We start from the raw sequence: 27,267 nt of genomic DNA on the forward strand, positions 1-27,267 counted from the left end.
CCTCATCAGAAAGAGGAGAAGGAACTATAAATATTGCACAGCGGGCACATTCCAGTGACAGTGGAGATATGAGCAGGCTTGGTCTGACTCACGGAGTGGAATGCAGACCAGGAAGGATTTCAGTCAGCTCCCGTCCTCTCTGCAGGGCTGACCCGACCTGCGTTGCCTCCTGACTCTCAAAGGAGGGTTGGAAAGGGACCGTGGGAACTTGTGGGGCAGGTGCATTTCTCTGGCAAGACTGAAAGAAGCACTCAGATCTCAAAGGAGAAACTCAGTTTATCCTCACATCTCATTAAAGAAGTAAGAAAATAGGACATCCATGTGAAAGCGGGGATTTAAAAATACGACTGTCCTTCCTTCCTTCTTTCCCTCCTTCTTTTTATTTTAATAGTTGGGAGCATTTAGCTTAAAAAAAGGAAATGAGAGCCAATCTAGGAGAATGCTAGGAATCAAACGAGACGAACTTTAAGGAGAAGGTTGGAAGGACTGGTTAGCCAAGTAGTCTGAAGGCGGACATGAACGGCAGGTTCGCTGTCCCGGCCCGAACTTGTCAGCGCAGTTCTCATGCAAAGAAGGTCCCTGGACTTTTTCCAGGGGAGAAGAGCAGTGTTCCCTGTTCACTGTGGAAAGAGTCCTCGACCTGGAGTCAGCAGGTTGAGTCCGTTGGTCACCATGCAGAGGGGCTCAGAAGCTGGGTCCGCCTTTCTCTTCACCCCACGGCTGCAGAGAGGGACACTCACCTTCCCTCTCTGATGGTTATAGGTGAGCAACCAGGAGTCTGGAGATGGAGGTGTCACCTCATGAACCAGCGTACGCCAGGATCTGGAGCCTCAGGGCGTTTCCATCTTCTAGAACGCTGGTTGGCCTCATACGCTGCAGTCCCCGGTGAATGACACACTCAGGAAGATACTTCTGTAGAGGACAGAGAAAGCCGGCCTGCTGGGTCTATCCAGGGGTGTGGATGTCCGCAACTGGGGTGCTTGAACACTCTAGTGTCAGAACAAGTCTAGTGTCTTGAACACTCTAGAAGAATTGCAGAATGTGTCTTTCGTGGACACGTAGAAACCCAAAGAGGCTGACCGAGTGTGGTCTAAAGGTGAGCTTAGGCGGAGGACTCATTTCAATGTCTCAGAACTACCTGTGACTTAATTTAAATTATTGCTGTTAAATTAAACTTCCAAATCATGTATAAAGTGTGTCCTCAGGTAGTTTCGTGTGTCTGGGAGCCCTCTTCATGCTTTCCTTTGATGGGGCCCACCATGCCTTCCTGTCCTGGCCCCAAGGTCCTTACCGAAGCAGACCTCATGACTTCGGAATTTAGAATTAACCTCCCGTTTCACAGATGAGAATATTCAGGCCTGGTGAGACAGGGCCGAGGAGAGCTTACAGGGTGACTCAAAGGATGGGGGAGGGGCAGAGGCCACAGCCTCGGGAACAAGCATACAACTCTGGCCTCTAACACCAATGTGCTCTGAGATCTACGAAAAGCCACAGCCTCTCTGGGTCTTGGCTTTCTCATCTATGAAATAACATTTTGGGCAATATTATGGCCTGAGTTGTGTCCCCGTAAATTTATACACTGAAGTCCTGACCCCCAGTCCCTCAGAATGTGACTGTGTATTTGGAGACAGAGTCTTTACAGACATGATGAAGGTAAAATGAGGTCATGAAGTGGGCCCCAATCCAAAATGACTAGTGTCCTTATAAGAAGAGGATATTAGGACACAGACACACACTTGGAAGACCAAGTGGGGACACAGAGAGAAGACAGCCATCTACGAGCCAAGGAGAGAGGCCTCAGGAGAAACCAGCCCTGCTGACACCTTGATCTCAGACTCCCAGCCTCCAGAACTGTGAGAAATAAATGTCTGTTGTTTAAGCCCCCAGTTTGTGGTTCTGTGTTATGGCCACCCTGGCAAACTCATAGAGACGAGATCATTCCATAGTATGTAGATGGAAAACACAAGCGTTTGTTCCTTGCTGCTGGTTAGTTACCGTGGACCCTTAAACTATCCATGGGCTGTGGTTGGCTGGGAGTTGAACAAATGAGATTGGGCCCTAAGAGGTTTCTGGAGCCTGAGGTCTTGGAATTGGCATTTATCCCTTCAGGAGACGCACTCTGCTGTGCTCTTTCCTCACCACCTCGCTGCCCTCTTGGCTGCCTCTCAGGGCCGAGCACATGCTGGTGGCTTCCTCTGCCCCAAACACTCCACATTCTTGCACATTTTGTCCAACGAGCAGGTCGATGTGACAGCAAGGAAAGCACAGCGACTTACTAAATGGTGTTGAAAGAGCAAAGAGAGAAATTGAAAACGGTCTACCATGGCCAGAGGCCAGCCAACCGGGAGTGGAGGGAGTGGAACTCCTGGTTCCTGGCGGTGGGGCCAGAAGGCATTTAGGCAGCATCTCACTGGGACTGTGTGTTTCACAGATGGGAGTTGGAGGTCCCAGAGGAAAAGTGACTCAGCCCAAGGTAGGGCTGAATCTAGACCACCCACCTCTTGAGCACCACTCCTGGTACTTGTCACTAGGTCGTACTCATTTGGGAAACAGGAAAGGAAAAAACAGACTCTTCAGATTCAGAAGTGCCTAATGGGAGAAAACAACACATTTGAACCCTAAATGTCTTCTCCAAATGAAATTGCTTGTTTTTTTAGATTCATTTAGCTGTCTGAAGGAGTTACTAGAAACAGTTAAACATTATCATCTGCCCATCATGTGAGAATGACCATGAAGGTCGGAGAAAAACACAACATGCTTGTCTTGACTCATCGGAAAGTTACCCTCATGGCCATGCTATTCGTTTTCTACGGGAGCTGTGGTGTGGGTCACACGGGTACTTTCTTCAGGTGCTCCAAGGTGAGGGCCACAGAGGAGGGGCACAGGGTTGGTACATTGTCACCTCTGTGGAAGGTGCTGGATGGCTTCCTCAAAAAACAAAACAAACAAACAAAAAGCAATGTATACTCATTGCTGCAAATTTAAAAATGAAAAAAGAGTAAAACAAGAGAAGACAAAGAAACTTCCTATATTTTCACAATCAGAAGTTCACTGCTATTACTCTTTGGTGTATTTTGTTTTTTCTATTTTTTCCTGCATGTTAATTTTCTTACTTAGTTGTAATCATCCTTTGATTGTAGGTTTCAGTGGAGAGGATCTAAGTTTTTCTCATTTCTCATTTTATCTCTCATACTTGTAGAGTGCTTGGCATGCAGTTGGTTCTCAATAAATGGTTTTAAATCAGTTTGTAGAACAATAATATATATCCAATTTTGTAGTCTCCTATTCTCATTTTAAATTATAACGTAGTCTCCCATATTTTTACTGGCTTTTTCTAACTAGTGTCTCTTTAATAAATGCATGTAAAATCAGAGTTTAATGTACTTCACCATTTCTCTACTGCTGGAAATTTAGGTGTTTTCTAGGTTTTCAGAATGCAGTGTGTTCTTAATAAATAATAAAGCAATGAACATCTTTGTACATAAATATTTTTCCCCCATGTTCTGGGATATTTCATTTGGATGGGTTCCCAGAAGGCATTAACAGGTCAAAGTATAGGAACATATTTATTTCAAATCCAGATGGCTACACACAATTTTTCAAAACGTTGAGCCGGCGTACACTCCCATCAGCAGGGTAGGAGGCTCGGGCAGACAGAACGTGAGGTCTGGGGTCCAGTCTCCTGGGCTTGAGTCCTGACTTGGTTATATACTTGCAGGTGACTTTGGGTAAGTTGCCTAACCTCTCTGGGCCTCGGTCTCCTCCTTTGTAGAGTGGAAGTGGTAGTGATAGCTCATGAATTGTGGTGAGAATCAAATGAGCAAAGTTCGCAAAAGTGCTCCAGTCTGTAAGACTATGAAATGCGAGTTCTCTGGCTAACGGCCTTGCTGTCAGGTAGGCATCCAGCCTGCAGCATCCTGGGTCACAGGGGTATAGCATCCCAGGCCTTGGGGACATAGCACCCTGGGACTCAGCACAGAGTGCCCTGGGGCTCAGGTGTGCAGTACCTGGAGTTCAGGTGTGCAGTACCTGGAACTCAGGTGTATAGTACCTGGGGCTCAGGTGTGCCGTACTTGGAGTTCAGGTGGGAAATATCTGGAGCTCAGGTATACAGTAGCTGGTGCTCAGGTGTGCAATACCTGGAGTTCAGGTGTGCAGTACCTGGGGCTCAGGTGTGCAGTGCCTGGGGATTGGGTGTGCAGTACCTGGAGTTCAGGTGTGCAGTACCTGGGGCTCAGGTGTGCAGTACCTGGAGTTCAGGTGTGCAGTACCTGGGGCTCAGGTGTGCAGTACCTGGGGATTGGGTGTGCAGTACCTGGAGCTCAGGTGTACAGTACCTGGCACTTGGGTGTGCAGTACCTGGAGCTCAGGTGTGCAGTGCCTGGGGATTGGGTGTGCAGTACCTGGAGTTCAGGTGTGCAGTACCTGGGGCTCAGGTGTGCAGTACCTGGAGTTCAGGTGTGCAGTACCTGGGGCTCAGGTGTGCAGTACCTGGGGATTGGGTGTGCAGTACCTGGAGCTCAGGTGTACAGTACCTGGCACTTGGGTGTGCAGTACCTGGAGCTCAGGTGTGCAGTACCTGGGGATTGGGTCTGCAGTACCTGGGGATGGGGTGTGCAGTACCTGGGGATTGGGTCTGCAGTACCTGGGGATGGGGTGTGCAGTACCTGGGGCTCAAGTGTGCAGTACCTGGGGCTCAAGTGTGCAGTACCTGGGGCTCAGGTGTGCAGTACCTGGGGCTCAAGTGTGCAGTACCTGGGGCTTGGGTGTGCAGTACCTGGAGCTCAGGAGCTGAGTCCTGAGGATGCCATGTTGTGTGTTCCTGTCCACCTCCTCAACCCTGCTGAAACCTGAGCTACGGCTTCTTCTGTGTTCCAGTCCTAGGGACTCAGTTCACGGTTTGCTCCCCCGGCCTGAGCACACGGCTTCACTGTTCTGTTATTGGCAGCTTCCAAAGCACTGTTTGCCAAAGGATGGCGTCAAGAAGCCCTTGGAAGTAAACAGCGTAATTTCTTTTTCTGATTATATATGTTAAGGTGAAAACTACCCTAACAAATCGATTCCCAAAGTTGCAGAGGCAAAGGAAGAAACACATGCGCTAGACTGAAGTGCGTGGTTGGTGAGGAATAGATCAGAGGGAGGCAGGAAGCCAGCAGAGGGTCACAGCAGGGAGGGAACGTAGACTTTCCAGGAAACGATTTCATTTCCCCTCCCTCCTTCTCTTCTTATCTTCTTTCCTTTCCTTCTTTTGCTCATTTATCCAACATCCACTTGTTGCTGAGAATAAGAGGATTAGAAGATGCAGCCCCTGCTCTTGGAGGCTCTTGGTCCAGAGGAGACATCCGAGAGTGATAGAGCGGTGATAACAGTTGATTGTGGGCTTCGACTGCATGCATGGGGTGCTCGGGAACACAGACATAACCAACTCCTCCCAAAGGCATGTGGGGTCATATCAAATCCCAGTGTAAGGATGTGCCTCTGGAGGCTGCCACATGGCAGGCATGTGGGCTCCGGGAGACAAGGAGAAGGCCTGGCATTGGGGGTGGGTGCTCAGGGAAGTGAGATGTTGGCTGGTCCAAGGGCAAGTTGCATGGCACCAAGTTCTGCTCCTGAAGGCTGAGGGGAACCAGGATCCCCCGGCTTGAGAACAGCTCTCTCGCAGATCCAAAGGGAATGGCAGAGATTCCTCTGTGGCTGTGCAGAGACCGTGCAGCACTCTCAGTATCCAGATGGAAGCTGCGTGGCTGCTCAAATACATTGTCTTCCCATCTCATCTGACTCATGCACTAGGAACGGCACTCTCCCGAGTCAGTCGTGCTCTCACCGGGGGCTCCTCCATCCGGAAGAAGAAGAGGGCTGCCCATTTGGGTCTGTACTATCAAGTGTGAGGAATCAGTCAGCTTTTCTTTCTTGTGTACTTTTGGACCTATACTTGACATTCTGTAAAAATGCCCAGGTCCTGTCGATTGCACGTGTCACAGGAGAAGAGTATCGGGAGCTACACTATGTTGAGCACTCAGTACGCACCGGGCCTTAGACTTGCACGCTGATCTTGAGTTCTCAGGGGAAGTCCACGAGTTAGGGCTGTAACTTACCATTTTACAGAAGCGGATCCAAAGTTCGAAGACTTGCTGCGGATCACAGAGTTGGTAGAAGGCAGAGCAGGAATCTGCTCCCAGGTGGTCTGATTCTAGGACAAACGCTCTTAGCCGCTGCTCTGTTCCCCTCCCAGCGGAAGAGACGACGCAGTAGCATATGTGGCATAAACGGCTTTCAGGGAGTTCTGCTTTGAGGAGCTGGGGTTGTGAGGCCCAACTCTGGAATTCTCCCCATTCATCACCAAAGTTCCTGTGGGTGACTATTTCCTTAGTTTGGGCCAGGCTCTGGGAACAGAGTCAGATAAGAGGAACAGGCTGACGACTTTCAAATGTCTGAAGGCAGATCAAAATAAAAAGAGATGAAAATAGTTATTGATGGACTGAGATGTAGAACAGAGGTCAGAGGGCGGAAAATATACCATGACAAAATTTAGCACAATAAAAATGAGGAGTCTTATTAATAAGATCAATAACAGAAGTGGAGTAAAGAAAAAAGTGATGAAAAAAAAAAGAATAATAAAGTGATGTGATGGGCCAGTTCTAATTCCAACTGCAGCACACATTAGTGACTTGGGTTATCTTAATTCTTATGAGCCTCCCTGTCCTTCTCTTTAATGGAAATGGTAACATGATGGATAATTCACAAGGTAGTTGTATCGATTAAAGAGAAAATACATCTGGAGGCCCCTAGACTGCTGGCGGACATAAGGAGCTCAATAAACAGTATTTCCTCCTCAACAGGGAGAACTAAGAATGGAATGACCTGCCTCCATGTGTGGGGAACATCCTTCACCGAAAAACTTTAAGACAAAGTTAGGTGAGCTCTTGATGGGAGAAGGCAGAAGGAGGAGATGGTAATCCCCATCCGATGGTGCCGAGGGTCTGGTGGACGGGCCGGGCCTCTTACAGGGAATGGGAGGTCTTCCAAATGGAGAAGCAGCTGCTCTCTCGCCCACCTGCTGCCTGTGGGACGGTGTTCCTTGTGTTGAGGGCTTGGCCACATTAAACAGAGGGTTGGAGGGTGCAGGGGTTGGAGCAGGGCTGTGTCCTAGGTGAGGACCCTGGTCAGGGGAGGGGACAGGCATTGGGAGCCCTGGCCTGACCTTCCATCACAGCTGATACCAAAGCATGAGAAGCAGGTCCTGCCCCGATGTCAACGCCCTGCCTTCTGCTTGGAGAGGAAGGTCTGAAGGGCAAGGACAGTAGGTGACAATGTGTGATTGAGTGGCATTAAGTAAGAAGTCCGAAGTGGGCAGGATTGCTTTGCGTTGGGGTTTTGGGAAATGGATGTGCTCAATGGCCTTGAGTCATTGATAGGATCTGGACACCTACAACGGCGTGAGGCCAGAAATCCAGGCGGAGAGGCTGATGGGTGGAAAGATGGTGTGTTTCAGGGACTATCTGCTTCAGCGAGCAGCGAGTGAGAAAAGAGGCAGGAGAGAGATGTCAGATCCATGTTGTGGGGCCTCGTTTGCCCAGCTCCTCTTTCCTGGACAGCGATTCTTTGGCGGCCAGGCTGGTGTCTCATCCTTCTTTACTTCTGATGGTATCTGGACCAGGAGAGGCTCAATCCTTGCTGTGGGCTTGAATTTTCCAGTGTGCTGGAGAAGGTTTCGAGCAGAGGAAGGAGCCAGGTGATGGGAAGGTTCCTACGGCAGGAGGAAAGGGAAGGATAGAAGGCTGGACAGATACTGCAAAGGGAGGCTGCTTGCCTGTGAAGACAAGAAAGAGGGAAGTGGAGATGATGTCGACTTTTTCCAGGCTGGAGGACGCATGGGTTCTGGGAGAGAAGGGGAGGGCACTGGCATGGGGCTGCTAACATCTACCAGGTGAGTTCCCTGTTTCTGTTGACAAATCAGGAGCCGAAGACGGCACTTTGGGCTGGTTGGGAATGCTGACAACTTTGGACCAACTGTGACCATTGGACGTGATAAGACAATCCTCGAGATAATTATCATTTACTGAGCACCAGCCATGAGCAAGCACTGTCCAAGGGGCTTTACACACACGATCTGTCGTAAAACCAGCTCTCAGGAGGTGGATCAGTTCCTACCCCTTTGAGGAAATGGACAGGAAATGAAGCGGATCACTTGGTGCCAGTGGGCCAGCAAGCAGCTCTGGGACGGAGCCAGAACCACCATGATCTCCTACCCTGTCCCTAGCTAATGTGTGACAGAGCCTTCCTCGTGTTTGGGGGGTCCTGGGAACAACCTCCAGGTTCTGTGACAACCATTCCCTCTACGGCTCAGTGTTGGTCCTCGCACTGGTGGGGGAGCTCAGGGGCCGTCGGCCAGAAGCTGGTCCGGGGAGAGGGGCTGGAATCAGCTGTCTCAGTGCCCGGCGGGTTCCCTGCTGAAGGGAGGGCAGCGGCTGCTGAGTGAGTGACCCCGAAGAGACCCTCCGGGCATCTCAGAGGATTCACAGGGCCGATGCTGGGCGTCAGGGCTCAGGGTTCTCTCTCCCAGACTCAGTCACGCCAGGTCAGTCAGCCCTGAGTGAGCTGCTGTTTTAGCCAAGCTTCCGAATGGTCAGGGCACATGTTCGCAAAGTGAGACTGTCCCAGATTCTTCAGGTCCTCCCAGCCTCCCGCCTCTCCCCACTCTAGAACGTCTTTCCTCCACCTTCTATCTAAGGACAGGAAGTATTACTGTCAGCTTGTGTGTTGGGTTGAGTAGGTGTCAGATCCCTCAATGTCGTTAAGCATTTATGGAGTGTCTGCCACTTGACAGGCACCGTGGGGGAAAGTTAAAGCTCCAAAGAGCCCACAGAAAACCAAGAGCAATGAAAGTGTTTATTATTCTGGCATAAAGTAGAACGAAGGTGAGGGACAGGGAACTCAGTTTCTTTGTGGTCGAGGCCATGTGAGGAAAGTCTGGAGGGCCCTGAACCTGAAGCTGATGCTACAGATGGACGGGTTTCGAAAGCACCGTGAGAGTGGGGAAGGGCTTTCCTGGGGGAAGGAACAGCATAAGCAAACTGCAGAGGTGGGCTTGTGAGGGAGGGAGGAAGCCCTTGGGTTGGCGCGTAAGGACAGTGTCAGGAGGTGAATCTGGAAAGCTACCAACTCACGGAAGCCCTGAAAGCCAGACCAGGGATGAGAACTTCATTCCCTCAGCAAAGAGGAGGCAGCGAAAGGTTTTGGTGGCAGTTATAGGTTGTGTTGTCCCCCTCGAAAAAGATATGTTGAAGTCCTAACCCCAGTACCTCAGAATGTGACCCTGATTTGGAAGTAGGGTCTCTGTAGATGTAATTAGTTAAGATGAGGTCATACTGGAGCAGGGTGGGCCCCTAATCCAGTTTGCCTAGTGTCCTTACAAGAAGAGGAGAGAGACACAGAGACAGAGCGGGAGGACGGCGTGTGATCATGGAGGCAGAGAGTAGAGGGCTGTGGCTTCAAGCCGAGGAACACCGGTGTCTCAGCTCGGGCGGCTGTAACAGAACACCGGAGGCTGGGCGGCTTCTCAACAACAGAGGCTATGTCCAGATCAGGGTGCCGGCATGGTCAGGTTCCGGTGAGCGCCTTTTGCTGGGTTGCAGGCCATCTTCCTGTGCATCCTCACGTGGCAGAGCGAGCGAGCTAGCTAGGTCTCTGGCCTCTTCTTAGGAGGAACTGATCCCATTCGTGCGGGCTCCATGCTCACAGCCTAATTCCCTCCCAAAGGCTCTCCCTCCAAATGCCATCACATTGGGATTAGGGTTTCAATATATGAATTTCGAGGGGACGCAAACATTCAGTCCACAGCACTAAGGATTGCTGGCAAACCACACAACTAGGAAGAGATAAGGAAGAATTCTCTCCTGTAGGTTTCAGAGGGATCATGACCCTGTTGACACCTTCATTTTGGACTTGTGGCCTCTAGAACTGAGAGAATAAATCTGTGTCCTTTAAAGCCTGCTCCTGGGCACTACTTTGTACGGCCATCCTAGTAAAGGAATACGGTAGCGCACGTCGATGCCACTAATGACCCCTCTCCTGGCTTGCTGCCTTCGCCCCGGGCCCCGTGCCGTGGGGATGGGTCACTTCCTAGCTCACTGCCCACTCCAAGGTTGCAGGGGGTGGCCACTGACGTTTCCACCTTACCAGCTGGGCCAGCTAGTCCTGATAACATTGTGGGCTGGGTTGTTAAAAGCTTGAATATTTTTGTTTGTTTGTTTTCTGGGAAAAGATACAGGCTTTGGGAAGAAATGAAACTGTACAAAGAAGGGGATTTTTCCGGTACAGAGTTTTGAAGTCGCTATGGGTGAATAGGTGGGACGTCCTTTTCAGAGGTACTGAGGCCAGAGATCAGGGCAAGGAGGAGGCCCAGGTGGTCCAGCTGGCTGCACTTGTCAGTGAAGGTGCCGGGACTCTAGAGATGCCGCGGCCTGTCTGCGTCCCATTGAGGAGGCACGCACTGTGCTTTTGGCTCTATGTGGTTCTGCTGAGGTCTGTGTAGCTGTTTCTACCCATGTTAGGAAAAACCAACAGAGCTGAGGGGCTGGTTTCAGCTGATGGCTGCAACCTGTTTGCACTTGGCTCGGCCAGCTTCGTGCCAGTTGAGGGCGGGAGCTGCGTCTACTGAAAGAGAGCGTTGACATGGCTTTCCAGCACCCTGCTGTGTCCTGCTCAACCTTCCTCACTCCCAACCACCCTTCCCAGCTCCTCACAGCCTGTTTGTTCAGAAAAGGTGGAGAAAAAAGTCACTCTGGCTGGATATTGATAGACGGGCTGGCTCCGTCCCACACACTGAGGACATTGTTTAAGACTGTGGCACCTCTGTAAAAATATTGGTTCTGTAGCCTTGCCAGGAGTTCTGAGTTAGCTATCAACCAGCACTCCCTGTGCAAACTCAACCTGCCTCTGACAACTTTAATCAGCGTGCAAGCCTTTTAGACTACGTTCCCTGGATTTGTGCACACGTCACCTCTGGGCCCTGCTCCCCACCAGCAGCCCTGGGGGTAGGAGTGGTGGGAAGGTGTCGTCTTGGGGCAGAATCGGGTAATTATAGCGGGATAAAGGGCAGGAGAATTCTTTCTTGAACAGGCTGGGAGAGATGTCATCTCTGTTTCATGCTGGTGTGTCTTTAGAGGAATTTTTAGCCAAAGATGAAAAGGACAAGTGTCCCTGTCGCTGGAGGAGATCCGTCGTTGTGTTCGAACCTTCGGTGTTTAGATTCTGTTACTTTCATCAGTGCAGTCAAGATTTTGAACCACAGGTATCTGTTGGCTTGAAAAGGAAAGCTTAGAGGTATTTCCTTTGATGTGACCACCTTGGAAAACAGTGTTGCAATTCCGAGGCTCTAAGGAAACCCTGAAATCTTTTTTCTGTAACATAATTCTATACAGATATGTAGACTGACAGGTGAAATTTATCTGGGGATGAGGTTATTTTAGCCATTAATCTATTTGGGATTAGAAAAGATTATTTTCAAGTTCTAAAAATAAATAAAGAGCTCAAAACTTATGTAAACACTAGATTAACATTTAAACAAATTTAAGCATGGCAAGAATTAGTAATAAAATATCCTGGACCTTTGAAGTAACTGATTTAACGTGTAGAGTACACAAAGAACAATAGTTTGATAGAATTATCAGGTAAATGTCCTCCTGCTTATCCTCACCTCCCCCAAGTTTCTTAAAAATATTTTGAACTATGATTTACAGACGGGAGGAAATTAATCGAGAAGTGTGTGCTTGGAGCAGTGGGCTGGGAAGTTAGCATTTGGACCTATTGCTTCTTTTCTGCTCCTGACTTACTGTGTGACCTTGGCCAAAGCAATTAGCCTCTCTGGGCCTCAGCCTCCATCTATGAAAGAGTGTTGTTGTCGGATGCCAAACAGGGAGTAAGATGAACGTAATGGCACTAGGGAAGAGAAATGAGGACAAGGCTCAGGGATGTTTGGAGGAAAAACAGCAGAGGAACAAGCGGCTCCCGCTTGTCCCCACGCCTCTGGTTTTGGCCCCTTCTCAGGTCTGGTGTTTGTAATCTGTGGTACCATGTTGATTTGGCCTGTTACTCAAAAATATTGAGAGCAAATATTAACTCAAGATAATGCAACTCAAGCAATGCGAAGGCCAAGTAACCTGGAAAGAGAAAATATCACCATATTTTAAAACGATGACACATGATGCTTCCAGAATTGCTCATAAATCCCTGTTTTGTGGCAGCAAGAACACGCTTGAGAAATTAATGCTGGGGTATCTCAGGGCCGCTTTATCATCATGTCAGATCTGTACACTGTCCCCCATTGCTACAAGTCTTCATGGCTGATAAGGTGCTTGTTAGAGAAATGGGAACTAAATTTATAGCTGGCTTTTGTGGAGCCAATTTACATGTTGTACTGCTGGAGCTTAGAACTAAAGGAAATGTGCTCGAAGCCAAAATTGGCTTTGTGGCTCCGGTTTCCTCTGCTCGGCACCACCTGCCTCCAATCAAACTGTCCAATTACAGGAAACAATTGTTTTCTTGCTTTCTGGGAAGTGAAGAAATTCAGCCAGTAAAGGACTGATTTCTAAATGTTTCTTTTTTTCCCCTTTTCAAAAGAAAAAAGAACAGAAAAAACAGCAAATCCAAAACATCAACACTGTTTCGGGGGAGAAAGTGTTTCCCTAACGAATTGCATTCAAAGTTCAGAGATCAGGATGATGCAGTGCACGCGTGTCGGTGTTAGGGAGCACAGGCACCTGATCTGTAATTACCTCCCGTAATAACGTTATTAGGCATTCGGAAGAAAGGTTCTTCCTTTTAAGATGAGGCGGTAATTAAGGGCTGTGAATTTCACAGGTGAAATCTTGCAGAAAGTACGATTTTGAAGTCAAAGAATTTAGTGATCCACCTCTGGTTAATTAAACTTTCTTCTCAAAATAAAATCTTGTATTTGAAACAATGCAATCGATGGCAATGATACTATTTATCGCTGGGCCCAAGTCTCATTTCTTTAAATTCTCATTTGACTTGCTAAAGCTCATTTCTCTAAAATGGTTAAAATAGCAGCAGAGAAGTTGAAGGGAAAATAAACCATCGGCTACATGTAGATGGTACTTAGCATGCACTGAGCATGGATGATAATTATAGGACAGACTCTCCTCTGGCAGGTAATATTTTAGTGGAACTAACAAACTTCACTTGATGTGTTTTTCTGTCATCTCTTAATGTTTTCTTTTTTAAAATAAAAACAGAACTGCTCAATATTTCACAATTCAATAAAAATAATGACCTCCTGAAAAACACTCATAGGCACTGTTCATCTCTTTCCCCTGCAACGCGGTTATATTTCTGAGGCTACTTCCAAAAGCTTTCACATACAACATTGACTTTTTGCCACGGTCAGAATCCACTTATATCATGGAACAACCCTGAGTTCTCCCACGCAGGGGACATCAGCTCCTAAGAATCACTGTTCTCCTCCTCCGGGAAGCCTTCCTTGGTCAGATCAGCTGGAGGCCATCCCACTCTCTGCCTTGCTCTAGTCCTGTTTCGGCTTCTGTCCCAGGCAGTGGTTTGCTCTTCTGTCCTGTGGAGAAGCCCTTTGGGAATATGAACTCCTCAGGGACCAGGCTATTTCTCTCCCATTTGGTAAAAAGGAAGGAGTGGATGCTTTCCCTCCTATTTTTCTGGGTATTTCCTCTGAGCTCCCTTTGAGACCTTTTCTCTTCTCCATCTCCCCTAGGTAGTGGGGGCACCAGGACTGCATCCTCAGCACCTTTTCCTTTCATTCTTCACACTCCCTGGGTGACCTCTGCACTCTTGTGACTTCACCTGTAACCTGTGGTCGCCAAATGCACTGGCCCATGCTCTCATCCTTACACCTGACAGAAGCCTTGGCGTTGGGGGGCTAGGCACACAGGCTCTAGAGTTGGGTACCCTGTGCTGAGCCTGGGTCTTCCGCATACCAGTGAGTGACCTTGAGGCCGTTAACTCAACCTCCCTGAGTCTTAGTTTTCTTACCAAATGGCATGGATCCCAGCGAGATCAAATCCCGTAGTCCTGAGAAGCCCCTCCTCATTCTCCAAATCTTGGCTCCCCAGGTATCATGGCCCAAGGCTCTCCCCGCCTGCATACCCCACCTCCACCACCCCAGCCTCCTGCTGCCCCGGGGCCGCCTCTGGTTCTGTGCCCGGCCCGGCCTGGTGCCTGTTTTTCTCTGAGTACCTGGAAGGTGAGTTCTCTAGAGCAGGGCCTGATCATCACTTAATGCTCCCCCGGTGTCTGGAAGACACTCAGGAAGCCTTTACTAAATGAACGGATCTGGTTTCAACAACAGATTCTGTGCTCCTTACCCACACCAGGCTCTTTATCCACGAGAATGAATTTTGGATACTGAAAATCTACCGCTTCATGGAGATCTGGTGACTCAGGGGGTAATTGTGGGCATGGGGGCTTTCCAGCAACCTAGTTAGATGAAACCACACAGCAACCTTCCCAGCCCACGGGGTGACCTATTTCTCAATTCCTGTCTTCTCAACATCCATCACCGCAGAATTCTGATGGGGCCGGGCCAGTTCACTGCTGGGATCTGATGAGAAAAGGGAATTGAAATGTAGGTGATTGATTTGGGCCTTGAGAATCTGATGGCATTTCATCTTGTTCTTTCCGACAATGGGAACTGGTCTGTGGAAAGGGGGCTTCCGGTGGCCCCTCCTGGGCCTGCCGGAAGTTCTGCTCCATCCTGGTGGAATGGGGCGGGCAGGCTGCCCTGTCACACAGTGCAAGAGATTGATTATCTGGGCTCTTGTGGCCTCTCTGGGTGAGTTCCCAATTAGAATGAAAAATCTCTAACAATTCTGTTTGCACCCAGATCCTCATTCTGCTTTTTAGAGCTGAAGTGAGAATCGAGCTCTGTGAGTCTTGCCTGACGGAGTTCATCTATGAGGCAATCGGGCTGGTCGCTGCCGCTCCTCCCGGCTGATGGGCAATCTTCCTTCCTCCTCACGCCCAGCAGGACCGGTGGATGGGCAGAACCGGCCTCTCTGGTGGGTTGTGTTTTCTCAGCCCTGCAGCAGTAAGGAGAAGTGGAGACGCTGTAGTGGGCAGGTTTCTTTTTCTCCTCCCTTTTTCTCTCAGCTAGCTCTTACTCATCTTAAGTCCTCTCCTCTGTGACTCCTTTCCTGACAATTCCCGTCCCTCCCCGACCTTCCTCCTGTGACCTCTCTGGCACCCTGGGTGCCCTGTTGGGAAGCTCCTCACGTTTTCTGCCTACCATTCAGCCTCCCACCAGCCTGACCGTCCCTGGAGGGCAGGCGGTGTGTTGCTGACCATTGAAAGCTCAGGGCACAGTGCTGGGTGACCACTCTGTACGAATTTGCAAGGGATGAAAGGACCACACAGTGGTCATCAGCCCTCTGCCCAGTGGGCTATTAGAATCTTCTGAGGAATTTTTAAAAATAACGTGGTAGCTGGGGCCCCACCCTGGACGAATGGAATTAGAATGTGTGAGGGTGAGACCTGGGTGTCAGCATTTAAATAGCCGCCCAGGTGGTTTCACTGCTCAGGCAGAGAGGAGAGCAACTCGAAGCGGCAGAAACTTGAAATGGCTTTGGGATCCGACTGCTGGGGCCTGGCGCTGGGCTTCCTTCCTGGCTGACTTTGGTTTCCTCACTTATAAGGGGGAGGCCCGTGAGAGGGGGTTGCTGGGTTCTGGATACTGCATATAAAGTACCTACAAGAGACTCTGTACCTAGTAACTTTTAATCTTGTGGTTGCAAACGCTTGGTGCACATTGCCCTTAAGCCTATAGCATTTGGAGTGAGGCAAGGCCTGGTTTGAGTAGGTTACCAAATATTTGACTCTGGGTGGGCTACTTGACTTCCGTGAGGCTCAGTTGTCTCCTTTGTGAGACGGGTTTAATGCTATTACCCACATCACAGAGGTGTAAGGATTAAATGAGCTGAGATATTCAAGTAGTAATTTTGATAATCAGTAGCTACTTATTATTATTATTAGGTTATTGGATAAGCAGGTGAAGAACATAGGGTGAATGCTGACCGATGTTTACAGAAGAAAAAACAGTTAGATGATGATGTACGAATTGTGGCTGTTTGGACTTCTCTTCTAAAGCGTCTCTCTCTAAGCCTTGAACTTTAAGGAAAAGCTGTATGCCTTGCTTTCTGACCTTCAAAGATCAAAGTATTGATGATTATGTAATGCCAGATTTGTAAATTTCCAAGACGCTTCTGGAGTGGAAATACGTTTTCATTTGCTAATTTCTGTTAACAAGGCAAAAAGCTTTCTTAAATAAACAATTACATTTTTAGAGAAGTGTAAATTAAAGCTCTCTTCCTAACTTTGCTAAAGTTGTCCTCCCTCTGACTGTAATTTGCTCTGGAGATCACACTGTCCCTGTAGCTGCTAAATTGTGAAGCTCTGAGCCAGCCCTCGGCTTCAGGTGTTAGGTGAGGATGACTGTGGTGGAAGTTTTGTCTGAGGCCAGGCCTGTGAGCCAGGAGTCAGAGCTGGCAAGCTGGCAGGTGAGCCCCTTGCAGCCCCTGCCCTTCATTCCCCACCGAGGTTGCTGGGGTTAAGGAAGCTACCATCCAAACGTGGGCAATTCAGCCTTCCAGTGTGAGGATGGATGGTGCAATGGACTCCGGCCATGAAAACCCAATTAAATGCTTAAAAATTATGGAGAAAAATTAGGAATATCTAATTCAGTTGTCTGTTGGCCCAAGAGCTGCCACCTGAGTGGTAATATGAGCCTCCTCTCAGAGGGCACCCAATTATTTCTGTTATTCCCCTGAAGACCCCCGCCGACCAGGTCACTCAGAGGCACTGGCATCTCTCATCCAGGGCTGCTGCCCGTGAATGAACCAGCAGGCGTCTTACCGCTGCCATTGTCTGCCTCGAGAAGGCCACTGTCCAAGGCTGGGTGCGTCTTCCAGGGGATCCTCAAATTCTCAGCCCTCAGAGGACCAGCAGGTGCCAGGTTTCCCACAGAGAGAGAGGGATGAGGCGGATCTGCTGCCCAGCCTCTCCCCGTGTGTCAAGTGAGCGATTCTGCGGCTCCCTTTCCCTTGGGGCGAAAACCTGGACCAGTCGGGGAAGATGCCACGTGGTCCCCTCTAGTCTCCTCCTGGCCCCTCCCACACTAAGCACCTCCTTACAAGACACAACTCCCTGCCTGTCCAAGGATGCAAGCAGGTGCTGATGTGTGAGCGTAGGAGAGGGAGAAGCGGGCCAGGCCTTAGCTCCGCCAGCTGAAAATTCCCTATTACACACGTAAAAGCCAAAGCAATCTCATTAAGCCACCGACAAAGACAGCATGACTTGGTAATGCCTTCCTAGAGGGCAATTTGGCAATATCGATCAAGAGTCTTAAAAATGTTCGCAGCCTTTTACTCAGTATTTTGACTCCTAGGAATTTAGTCTCAGAAACTATTCCAGTATGTTCATAAAGATCTACGTTCAAGGATTTCACTTGAAAATTCATCTCACTAATACACGAGCAAAATCGGAAATTAGCAAAATCGGAAATTAGCAACCTTAATGTCCAAAACAGAAGAATAACTCAGTTACTTCTGGCATTTACATACATATAGCAAAATATTTTAAATCCATTAAAATCACATTGAAGAGTAGTTCATAGGAAGACATTTACATTGCAATGTTAGCTTTAAACTATTGCGTATAAAACTGTGGGTATAGCGCGAGCCCAACCATGTAAAAGCATACATACATATGGCATATATTTAGATGCATGTGTGTACCACAAAAAAAAAAGGCCTAGAAAGAATGCACCAAGAAATGGGCAGTGGCTATACCTGGGGAATGAGACAATTACAGATAATTTTTTTTTCTTTTTCATAATACTCTGGCGTTTCCCTGATTTTCTATAGTGAGCATGTATGACCTAAAAAATACTTTAAGATGATTCAAGCAACAGAAGGTAACAGAAGCTCAGTGAGATAATGCCAGAGCTGAGAATGCGGGACGTGTTATTCCAGGTCTCCTTTGTGGGGACCTCCCAAGCCGGGTCTCCCCCTCACACCCCTCCTCCACATCTGATGCCGCAGACTTTGCCAAGGACACAGAGAAGCAGAGATGGACTTGTGCTGGCCTGAGCACTGAGCCCCCTGTGGCGTCCTGGGGTGGTAGACAGTAGCAGATAGGAGCAGGGCTCTGGATTCAGCCAAGTCTATGCTGGCTTCCTAGTTCCACGACTTATGCACAGGTTCCCTACTTTCCTAGGCTCCCTACTTCCAAGAGCCTTAGTTTCCTCATCTGTAAAGTGGGGATAACAATACCACCCACAGGAATGTAGGTGAGTTGATATACAGAAAGAGCTTGGTGTTGTCCCTAACATGTAGTAAGTGCCCTGTAATTGTGTGTGTGCGCGTGCGCGCGTGCATAAATGTGTTCATGTGTGAATGTTTGTGTGTGTTTTCTCATCTGATAAATGGATCCAAGATCATTTTCACCACTCCTTTCTTTTTTGTTTTTATTTTTTGAGGAAGATTAGCCCTGAGCTAACATCCACTGCCAATCCTCCTCTTTGTGCTTAGGAAGACTGGCCCTGTGCTAACATCTGCACCCATCTTCCTCTACTTTATATGTGGAACGCCTGCCACAGCATGGCTTGATGAGAAGTGCGTAGGTCCACACCCGGGATCCAAACTGGCAAACCCCGGGCCACCAAAGCAGAGCACGTGAACTTAACCCATTACGCCACCGGGTCAACCCCCACCACTCCCTTCTTAAAGCTTTGGATTCATTTATCTAAGAACAGGGTTTTGTAACTTACTAGACCTATGCCAGGTGGAGCAAGTCAGTCTCTGTGTGCTGAGAAAGAGAAGGGGGTCACAGAGTACATCTCCAGGAGGACAGAATTGGTGTTTCTCTCCTCCCTGCATAGCAGATGTGGGGGAGGGCTGCTGGTCCACCCTTAGAATCTTCCATGTCCACTCTCCTCACAGCCATGTGGCTGGATCCTGGCCTCCCATGGCTAGGCACACTTTGCTGAGTGGGAAACTCAATAAACAGTTGCAAATACAATCTCACTCCCCTCAACAAGACAATCATACACTTGAGAGGAAGCTAACATCGTCATCACATCACCAGCATCATCATCATCTCAATATCGGGCATGGATGAAGATGAAGTGCAGGTGTTTGCCTGGAAGTTCAGAGCCTGGCATGGCCGGCACTCTCCCTTTGCCACTGGTTCCCTCCTTCTGGACTCCCCGTGCTCAGAGCTGCCATTTGTGCACCTGACCATACCCCTTTCTGGAAAGCACTGTCGAGCCTGTTAGGTGAGCTGGCTGGCAGGGAGGGTGTAACGAGCATGGCTCTATTGCCCTTGACTGAGGCCGTGATGGGGCTTGTAGGCCATCCTGGCTGCAGGCGGACGTGCCGTTGCAGAACAGTCTCATGCTTGCGCCGTGGGGATGGTGCCGGCGAGAAAAAGGCAGCATGAGGCCAAATGCAAATTGTTTTAAAACACACAAATGAGCTTGGTTCAGGGGGTGCCAAAGAGTTCTGGATTTGAGCAGAGAGTGATTTTGTGCATTTTTACTGCTATCATGCAATAAAAATGCCACCGTTCACAGAGCCTTTAAGTTGTAGTTTTAGGAGATGCTGTCAAGAAGAGCAGTCCGCCAGTTTCACCTGATTTGCCAAACTGATTTTAGTTGGTTTTTTCAAAGTCATGTCAGACCTTCAAACCTGTGGGCTTTCTTTTTCTTTGTGAAATTGTTACTCTGAACATTTAGAATCAATCTGATTAAATGATACTCACCTTAAACCACTCAAAGTGCCATATGCCCCCAGGTAAGTGCTCTCGGATATGTGGTGTGATTCCTTATTTCAAGGAGCTGCTAGGAAAGACGGCATCAGATAAGACACTAAAGGGAAAACACGTGGCTCAGGCCGTAGGTACCATCAGGGATCAGAAAACAAAGAGATGATGTCGTCCACCGTGTATTGAGCGCCTACTCCATCCAGGGCCGCATTCACGGTGGGCGACCTGTGCAGCTGCACAGAGCCCCCTGCTTAGAAGGCTCCTGCCCTTGACTTAATGCTCTGTGTCACTGTTTTGAAATTCTTACTTGTAATGAGACTGGCGCCCTGTATTTTCATTTTGCGCCAAAGCTGTTTCCCTTCCCTTCTGGATACACAGCTGGAGTCTATCTCTCACCCTTCCTTGCAGCCAGGTGGGGTACATGACTTAGTTTGGTCAAAGGAAGGTGAGTGTCATTTGCATGCCGGGCCCATTAGAACCTCTGGGCACCATCCTTATAAACACATACACATGAACTTGGTTCATGGTGCCAAAGGATTGGCGACCTCAGCAGAGTTACTTGTGCACGTTTACTGCTAACATCCAACAACAACGCAGTTATTCCTGGGGTCTAAGCTGTGCTTCCAGGAGATGCTGTCAAGGAGGGCAGGCCAGCCTTATCCCCTTTGGTTAACTGGGGTGTGGCCCTGGGCGACTTTGGAAGCCTGTGTTGAAGATGGCGTAGCTGCTGTCAGCCTGGGTCTGAGTCTCTGAATAACTGCATGGAGCAGAACAGCCTGTACCCTGCCTTCTCGTCCCAGCCACTTGGAGCTGCCCTGGGCTCTCACGAGAGCGAAAAACAAACGTCTCTTGTTTTGAGAGAGGCCAGATTGAGACCTGTGGTTTCTGCAGCCCCTGGTGCTGCAAGGCCTCTTTTTCAGAGGAAGGAAGGCTTTCTCAGCAGCCTCCCAGCCCACTCCCTCTCTCGGCTTATTTGCCAGAACTGAGCAATTCCTGTCAAGGGGGAGGGAATTGCGTGATCAGCTTGGATAATAAGGACTTGCTCTTCAAGCCTGGGGAGGGGCCTGGCCACCCGAAGCCTGTGGCTCTCGCTACAGGAACACGTATGACCTAAAAAATAGTGATGCATGGGCAGCTGGGCTTGGAGCCGTGGGGACTGAGAGAGACTTGCCACCCGGTGGGCAGCCAGGCAGTGTCTGCCGCAGGGGAGGAAAACAGAGGTGGGGTTTTCTTTTTCCCCAGCTTCATTGAGACAGAATTGACATATAAGATTGTGTAAGTTTAATGTCTACAACATGATGATTTGATACACGTATATATTTGGAAATAATTACCTAATAAGGTTAGTTAACACATTCATCACCTCACATAATTACAATTTTTTTTGGTGGTGAGAACTTTTAAGATTTACTCTCTTGGCAACTTTCAAGTATAATATATATATATACATATATTTTAACAAACAGCAAATATTTGGTTTCAAGCTTCTGAAGAGAGAGAGTGACTATATCTTCTATTTCTTTTGGAGCAATGAATTATCCTCTGTCAGTTCTTATAAATTGGAGGATGAAAAAATTTACACATATTACATTGGGAAGAAAAACCTTCATTATAACTGTGAAGTTTATCTGGAAATAAGAACGCTCTGTGGAGATCGTCAACCATAACTACTAGCTTAACCCCTTGATTTTCCCACCTCAAACGGACACAGTGGACACAAAGGGAGCCCCCGGGAACTTGTGATTAATGTGGGCTGTGAAGCAAAGAGTGGTTCAGCAGGGACAGAGTTCCTCAGGAGGAGTCTAAGGTTTTGGACAAACTGCTTTCCGTTTTGTGTTTGGTTTGTACGTCAGAAGGAACGTCAAAGGCTGCAAGTACAGTATTGTATCTCGCTCCTTGACTCTAGTGGTTTAAATAACGGGGGGTTTATTTTTCCTCAGAGAACAAGAAGACTGGAGCTAACTAGTTGCCGGCACTGGATCAGAAGCTCGACGATATTAGCGTCAACCTCCTGCAATTTTCTTGGTGTTCTCCTAACAGTTGCAATATGGCTGTTACAGCTCCAGCCATCACATCTGAAGCAGGATGAAGGTGGCGGGGCATTTTGAGCCCTGCTTTGTCCCATTTTAGCAAGAAAATGAAGTTTTCCAGACTTTTGCCCCAAAGCAGTGTCTGGCTTTAGTCTCATGGCCGGAATTGGATGACACCCCCTCCCACCCCCCTGCCCCGACCCCCCGCCCCAGCTACCAGGGAGGCTGGGGAGTGAGGAGCAGAATGGTCCACACTGACTTAGACCAATCATGGCCCATCACCTGGGCTGGACTATGGCTGCTCTGAACCAAAGAGGGGTTCTTCCAGCAGGAAACAGGAGGAATGGATACGGAATAGGCCATAAATAGTGTATGTTACCATCTGCAAAGTACTTTGGGTAAGAGGAATGGTTTATAAAAATAAGGCAGGTGGGACTTGGACTTCTCCCGGCTGGGAGCTGGGAGGCTTGGGGTCTGGAACACTTCCTGATACAAATACAGCCCAGATCAAAGTGAAAACCAGAGCAGAGCTCGTGTCCGAGCTGCCACTGAGGTTCAGAACTGAATCCAGGGTTCTTCTTGCTGCCAATGCTTGTTCAACCGTTAATCCAGACCCCATGACCTTCTCAGGCTGTTATGGGGTCTCTATAGTAGAGGCCAGTAAGCATGGCAGGTTATCTGTCAATCAACTAGATCTCTGATTGGAAGGCTTGACCTTCACATTTGAGTTCTTTATGCCCGACGGCAGGATTTCACTCGCTTTCCCGCGGCCTCCCTTGGTGCTTCCTTCACTTTCTTTGCCTACCTATGTCACAGGGACAGCTCTGTTCCCCTGTCCTCCTCACCAGATCCGTGCCGCCAGAGCAGTGCTGTCCAGTCGGAGTATAATGTGAGCACATAAGTAACGTGAAACTGTCCAGCAGCCACATTTTAAAAAGTGAAATGAAACACATGAAAATAAATTAAAAACTGTATTTTAATTAATCCAATATGTTAAAGATATCATTTCAACAGTAATAATAGAAAAATTATCAGTGAGACATTTTTCGCTCTTTTTTTTCATGCTAAATCCTTGACATCTGGTTTGTATTTTACACCTTACACATCTCAGTTCAGACTAGCCACATTTCAAGTGATCAATAGCCATGCGTAGCTAGTGGCTACCGCATTAGAGAACAGAGTTCTGGAGGACAGACACCATTCTATTTATCTCTTCATCTCTAGTGCCTACAGAATAGCAAGCCCTTAGTAAATGCTGAAAGAAGAAATAGGGCCACACTGCTAGGAATCTTCCTCAAACCTAGGTAACTGGGAGTTCCACCAGAAAGCCCCGGAGCAGTGTGCATGGTAATCTGGAGTGGGGACTTGCATTCACACCCTGTGGGTGTGGCTTTATTAGCCGTTTAACCAAATCAACCCATTTAGCCTCTTTACGTCTCTGTTTCCTCCTCGGTAAAGAGAGACAGTAACGTCTATCTTCCAAGTTGTCCAGAAGAATAAATGGGAAGGCAGACACAAAACGTGGAGTACTTGGCACGTAGTAAGCACTTAAGAAGGAGTCGCTGTAGTTCTTTTTTTCCTCTCTCAGTTTTATTGAGATACAGGTGACATATCTCACTGTGTAAGTTTGAGATGTATGTAGTTATTTTAGGCTGGATATTGTGTGAGTCACACGGAGAAGGTGGGTATCAGTAGCAGTGGTACGGCTTGGCCAGGGCAGAGCTGGTCCTGGGGTTTGCTGTGTCCTAGTCACGGGACTCTTTTGGTATGGGTTCTCCCTGCTTTGGGAACTATCCTGGGGGGATGGCAAAGCAAGTTTTGGCTGTAGCTGGGCAAGTCACATGCCAACCGTAGGGTTTGGCAACCAAGGGCAAATGCCAAAAGAGGGTGCCCGTTGCTCTGGGTGTTGCTAACTGCTCATTGTCCCTCCACAGCCTGAGGGTTCAGCTTCCCAGGGGAACTTGATGACAGCCAGGCCCCTTCAGAGCAAGGTGAGCACCTGGGTCCCTGTCGCTCACTGTCTTCTGCTCCACTGGGCCATCCTCACACGCTCCACCCCTCCTCTCTGTGCGCCCACTGACATTTTTTCTCTCAATTGACTGCCTTGAAATATGGTTGTTTTAAGCAATGGAAACAAGTGTTTCATTATCGTACCCAGTTTTGAAAAGGAAAAATGGGCAAACAAGCCAGATACATAGTCACATTAAGAAAAGTACAGGCTAACTTTATTAAAAAGCTTCTTTGTGGTATCAGGCAGGAAGTGAAATGGCTTTAAACGGCAAACATTTCTCAATCATTTGATGCACCAGTAATCTTGGCATTCTTTCTCTTCTGTCCCCTAAAGAAAAAAAAAAAAACAGTGCCCAGATATAACTCAGACAAGAGAGGAGAAAGGGACTGAGTCAGTCATAGTCACAGAGCCCCTCTGAAGGCTGCTCATCCCTTCCGTGAAGCCACGCAGGAGGGCCAGTGACGGACGTGTGTGTGGAGGAAGGTGCGCGTTTTGCTGTATGGTTGAGCCTGGGCTCCCCGATCAATTGTTGCCTTTCTGTTGGTACCACTGGCCGATGGATTCTCTCAAATCTGTCACTGTGGGAAATACCATAAAGGTCAAATTTTGGACTTTAGCTGGTAATTCCATTTTCTGGGGATGGTGAAACCTCAATCCCCACATATAACATTCACTCCTCTTGCCAAACGCCATTGTCCTTATTTCTACTACAAGTTAGTCTCTTTGCACAAAAGATAAAAACACAGAGCAGCATGACTGGTTAAATCTTTTCTTGAAGAAAAAATCGCACGCACTTAATAAGGACCAAACCAATAGAAATGAAAGGGGAAACCAGAAGATTGATGCCACTGATATAGTCTTGCTTAGTCGCACTTTTCAAGACTTATTTATAGATGTCAAACAGGATATGGCACGTGGGAGGTGTTCAGTAAATACTCCTTAATTGATTAAAATGAAATATATTTGCGGATCTTTAAGGAAAAAGGTATACTTTTGAAAATAGCAGTTGGTGTTAATCAGTAACCAAAATGGTGCCAGATGGAATCATGGTGATCAGGACCAAAAGTCTGGCGAATACGAAATAGTTTCGAATGTCATGATTTTAGGATCTTTCCTAAAAATTCTCAGAGTGATTTCCCACATCTTCTCAGTAAGCTTTGCACTGCTTTGCAGCGTCAGGCGGCAGGCACTAAAGAAGCACCAGCTGTGCCTCGAGGTGTGGCTGGAACTCACATTTCTGACTCGCAATATCATCCTTTCTTATCCTGGCTCCACCCGTCTCCATCCTGCAAAATCCCCACCGTGTTTGAACCCGGGAGTGGAGGAGTTGGTTCCCTGTTCGCCTGCTCTTCCCCTTGATAGAGAGCTGGTCTCAGGTAATGTAATGGTTTCCTTAGTGTCTGCCTCTCTCATGGGAGCTCCTCAAGGGCGCAGACCCGCATTTATTCAGTTTTACGTCGCAGGAGCTCCCACAGCGTCTGGTGGGCAGTAGGTTATCACACACCGGTTGAATGCACGGAGGGCAGATATACTCCTTGGTGTTCGGGTTAATAACCCAGTTTGTTGCTGGTGTTCTTTGGGGTGTATTTCTACTCTTGCTCCCTGTAGTCCTTTTTCTCCCTAAGATAAATAATGAAACCAGACTTCTCACCTTGCAAAAGGTTAGTCCTGTTTCTAAAGCCATTTTGTGGGCTCTTTTGAGAGGCTAGAAATGTCTCTTATATCCCTGGGGAGAATCCTAGGTGAGGGGTTGGCAGATGTGGCCGCAAACCAAAAGAACTTGCCCTTGAAGTTAAATGAAAAGGGCATTGTGTCCCTTTTCTTTTAATTTCAATCCCTGTCATTGTCATTTGTCTGGCAGGGAACTATGCAGGTTGGGAAAGCCTGATCTCCCCCTCTAAGCTCCTTGTAGCCAGACAGAGCTTGTGATTTTCCCTCATTGGTTTTTCCTGCTTCAGTGTCCTTGGAACAACATTTTTGAATACGGCAGGGGTGTCCTCCTCACGGTCCCCGCAGCGGGCGGGGGGCGGCCCTTTAAGGCTGTGCTGTACTGATTTAGGAAAGTGTTTTTTTTAAGTCCTGACAAGTGGCTGCTCTCTCAGGTGGTGCTATTGCAGAAATGTTAGAAACAATGCCTACTTGTGGAGCCTTGCATGACTTCTTTGGCTCACATTTCTCCAGAGAGAGCTCACAGGCTGATGGCCTGGTTAAGGGCCTTCCTTGTTTCAATCCATCTGATTATTCTAGACCTCAGCAGACCTATGATTCCCTGTTTGATAAAGCCCCAACAGTTAAAGGGGAAGTATTCGTCATCTCGGCACCTGGTTTCAGGAACAAAGTACTCACCTCCCAGCCGAGGAAGCCATTTCACAATAACCTTCGTTCAGGGATGTGAAGAGCTGAGCAACTCAGCAGTGGGGTCTGTCCTGCTAGCCTGGCTGGGGCCCGTGGGGGCTAGGATTTCAGGTGGGCAGGGCTTAGCAGTTGCCACGGAGACCATCAAGCACTTGATGAAAACTGCTGGGATGGGGAGGGCTGAGAAACCACAAGAAGATAGCTGGCCTTCTAACAATTTGTGAACCCCTAAGGTAGCAGTCAGGCTCAAGCCTGTGGAGGTGGTTATTGGGGGCACTCGATTCTGGAAACAGAGGGAAGCTAAGCATTGTAACTTCTCCTCAGAAATGCATCTGATTTGTGCATCAGGGGCATCAGGATCCCGTAGGCCCCCAGAGCCTAAGGCTAATCTTGTGTGTGTACCTGCTGGGGTGGGGAGTGCTCTGTGCCATATTTGCCCTGTTGGGCCCATACACACGACTTGGTGGCTGTAGGATTTCCTGGCTACCGTGGGGAATCCTGTTCTTGGGTTTTCTGTTTAGAAGCCTAGCAATAGATCTCTCCAGCTTCGAGTACTCAAAAGTGATGATAATAGCAGCTCACCTGTATTGAGGACCTACTGCGTGCCAAAGGCTTTACCCGCATCGTCAACGTTAGTTCTTATGAAACCTTTGTAAGGCGTTGTTGTTAACTCCATTATACACAGGAGGAAACAAAGGTCCAAGGAATTGAAAAAACCTCTTTGAGGGCACAGAGCTAAGACTTCACATTAGTTGACAGTGAGTCGCGTGTTCTTCCAGGTGGCGCCCTTTCAGGGCATTTGGTGTGGGAACGCCCTCTGTGGTATCGCTAATAGGCAGTCATTTGTGGGGTTGCTTTGTTGGCAGTTCCTGCAGCCCCTGCCGGGGCACCCTCGTCCACCCCGTCTCCATTCTCGGCAGCCTTCATCCATGTGATGCATCCCCATTCCTTGAGAGGAGCCAGCCAGGACTGTCTCACCTGATAACACCTCCTGGGGGCAAGAGGGTCAGGACCTCAGGCGTTGGCCACCCCGGGCTCTGCCCAGGGCCAAATCCATCAGTC

At 48.5% G+C, this 27,267-nt stretch overlaps 2 long non-coding RNA genes across 2 annotated transcripts in view; one reads left to right on the forward strand and one right to left on the reverse strand.

The window, feature by feature from the left end:
* The window catches only part of LOC103549349 (uncharacterized), a 49,986-nt gene that overhangs the window by 10,704 nt on the left and 12,015 nt on the right, over nt 1-27,267 (forward strand). The gene's annotated exons all lie outside the window — the stretch shown is intronic.
* On the reverse strand, nt 13,321-17,111 carry LOC139075856 (uncharacterized). The gene is made up of 2 exons (XR_011526765.1): nt 16,900-17,111; nt 13,321-15,071 (listed from the first exon to the last, which is right to left on the reverse strand). It is a non-coding gene; the product is annotated as an uncharacterized lncRNA (long non-coding RNA).

The sequence above is a fragment of the Equus przewalskii genome, chromosome 14, assembly GCF_037783145.1.
Source record: "Equus przewalskii isolate Varuska chromosome 14, EquPr2, whole genome shotgun sequence".
In the NCBI taxonomy this organism is placed as follows: Eukaryota; Metazoa; Chordata; class Mammalia; order Perissodactyla; family Equidae; genus Equus; species Equus przewalskii.